At 39.3% G+C, this 2,500-nt stretch overlaps 1 long non-coding RNA gene across 3 annotated transcripts in view; it reads left to right on the top strand.

Annotated features, from left to right (window-relative positions):
* LOC135095111 (uncharacterized) overlaps nt 1-2,500 on the top strand; it is a 102,146-nt gene that overhangs the window by 89,103 nt on the left and 10,543 nt on the right. The gene's annotated exons all lie outside the window — the stretch shown is intronic.

The raw sequence follows: 2,500 nt of genomic DNA, 5'->3' as shown, positions 1-2,500 counted from the left end.
AGAGAGAGCCTACATAACAAATAAAATATAAAAAAACTATCATTACTATCACTATTATTATTATTATTATTATTATTATTATTATTATTATCATTATTATTATTATTATTATATTAGGGTAAAGATTAATTGAGTCTAAATATATAATTGTACCATGGCGGGCTCCCTCACCCTCTCCTCTTAATTATTTCATTATATAGTGTGCGGCGGGGGAAAAGAGGGGAAAATGAGGGGTTTGGGGAAAGAGCAGGAAAGGATGAGGGGAAAAATACTTGCAGAAAAGATTGAAGGGAAAAAAGCAGGTTGTTGTAGGACAGGAAGAGGGGAAATAAGAGGAGAAAGAGGGGGAAAAAAGGAGTTCATGGGAGGAGGAAAGGATGAGGGGAAAAGTACTTGTGGAAATTATTTAAGGGAAAAAAATAGGTTGTAGGATAGGAAGAGGGGAAATAGTAAGGGGAAAAAAGAGGGGAAAGGGTGAGGGAAGAATACTGTGCCTTGAAAGAAGACTTAAATGAAAGGTGAGGGAAAAAGAGGGGAAAGACGAGGGGAAATCAGAAGTGAGGGGAAAGAAGAGGGGGAAAAAAGAGATATTTGTGAAGAAAATATAAAATAGAAACAGAAATAAAGGAATAAAGTTCTGGGAAAAGAAGAGAAATTAGAAAAAGGAAAAGGAAAGAATTAGAAGAGGAAAAATGAGGAAGGAAAAAAAAGAGGAAAAAGGAAAAAAATGAAAAAAAGAAAAAAGAAAGTTACAGAAAGGGAAGAAATGGAAAAGAGAGAAGAGGAAGAGGGAAAATAAATAAGGAAAAAAGGAAACAAAAGAAGAGAGAGAAAAGAGAAAAATTTAGGAAGAAGAAGGAAAAAAAGGAAATAAGAAGGAAAGGAGAATATCAGAAGGGAAGGAGAATAGAGAGAAAAGTAAAAGAAAGATAAGAAATATAGAAAAAAGAGGAAAAGAGTAGAAAAGGAGGAAGAGAAAGAGGAAGAAGAGGAGGAAGAGAAAAAACAGCATTGCAAGGTGTGTGTGTGTGTGTGTGTGTGTGTGTGTGTGTGTGTGTGTGTGTGTGTGTGTGTGTGTGTGTGTGTGTGTTATGGATCTGTCCTCATTTCCTCTTCCTCTTCCCCTCCTCCTCTTCCTCTTTCTCCTTCCCTCTCTTTCATTCATTCTTTCTCTCTTTTCTTTCTTTTCTTTTCAATGTATTCTTCCTTACTTTCATTTATTCTCTTTTTCCTTTCCTCCCTTCCTTCTTTCCTTCCTTTCTTTATTCCTTCCTTCCTTCCTTCCTTCCTTCCTTCCTTTATTTGTTCCTTCCTTTCTCCCTATCTTTCTTCACTTATTCTTCCTTCCTTCCTTTCTTTCTTATTCTACCCTGCTTCCCTCCCTCCCTCTCTCTCTCTCTCTCTCTCTCTCTCTCTCTCTCTCTCTCTCTCTCTCTCTCTCTCTCTCTCTCTCTCTCTCTCTCTCTCTCTCTCTCTCTCTCTCTCTCTCTCTCTCTCCCTCAGTCAGTCAGTCAGTCATTGCGTGTGTCTAATAAGGATGAATGATAGCCTGTCAATCATTACTCTCTCTCTCTCTCTCTCTCTCTCTCTCTCTCTCTCTCTCTCTCTCTCTCTCTCTCTCTCTCTCTCTCTCTCTCTCTCTCTCTCTCTTTCTAAAATGATTTGTGATTTTCTCTCTTTTTCTCGCCAAAAGATATTGTCAAAGAGAGAGAGAGAGAGAGAGAGAGAGAGAGAGAGAGAGAGAGAGAGAGAGAGAGAGAGAGAGAGAGAGAGAGAGAGAGAGAGAGAGTTAGCTTCATTATGTCGTATCATTGAAATTATTTTTTTGCTTTTTCTTTTTCTTCTTTCTTTCATTCTTTTTTATATTTCCTTCCTTCCTTCTTCCTTCCTTCCTTCCTTCCTTCAATCATTTACTAATTTCCTTTTTCTCTCATTTTCTTACCTACCTACCTACCTACCTTCCTTCCTCCCTCTCTCCCTCTCTCCCTCAAAGCCCCTCCTTTTCCTCCCTCACCCACCTCCCATTCTCCGTTCCTTCGTCTCCCTCTCAACAGAAAACGGAATTCACAGTTTATCGAAGCCCCCCTCAAACTCCCTTAATTAACCTGACTAACTCTAATTTCTATTCCCAAACGCACCTGTAATTTTTGGTTAATTTTTGTGGGGGTCAGTTCGTGAAGAAGAGGAGGAGGAGGAGGAGGAGGAGGAGGAAGAAGAGGAGGAGGAGGAGGAGGAGGAAGGTTAGGTGGAGGACTTTTTTATTTTTTGTTAATTCTCGACTTTTCTTCTTCCTCTTCTTGTTCGTGGTCTTGTTTTTCTTCATTTTCTTCTTATTTTTATTCCTCCTCCTCCTCCTCCTCCTCCTCCTCCTCCTCCTCCTCCTCCTCCTCCTCCTCCTCTTTGGTTATCAGCTCAGTACGTTTAACTTCTTCTTCTTCTCCTTCTTCTTCTTCTTCTTCTTCTTCTTCTTCTTCTTCTTCTTCTTCTTCTTCTTCTTCTT

The sequence above is a fragment of the Scylla paramamosain genome, chromosome 47 (assembly GCF_035594125.1).
Source record: "Scylla paramamosain isolate STU-SP2022 chromosome 47, ASM3559412v1, whole genome shotgun sequence".
NCBI classification, from domain to species: domain Eukaryota; kingdom Metazoa; phylum Arthropoda; class Malacostraca; order Decapoda; family Portunidae; genus Scylla; species Scylla paramamosain.
This window is presented reverse-complemented; position numbering and strand designations above follow the sequence as displayed.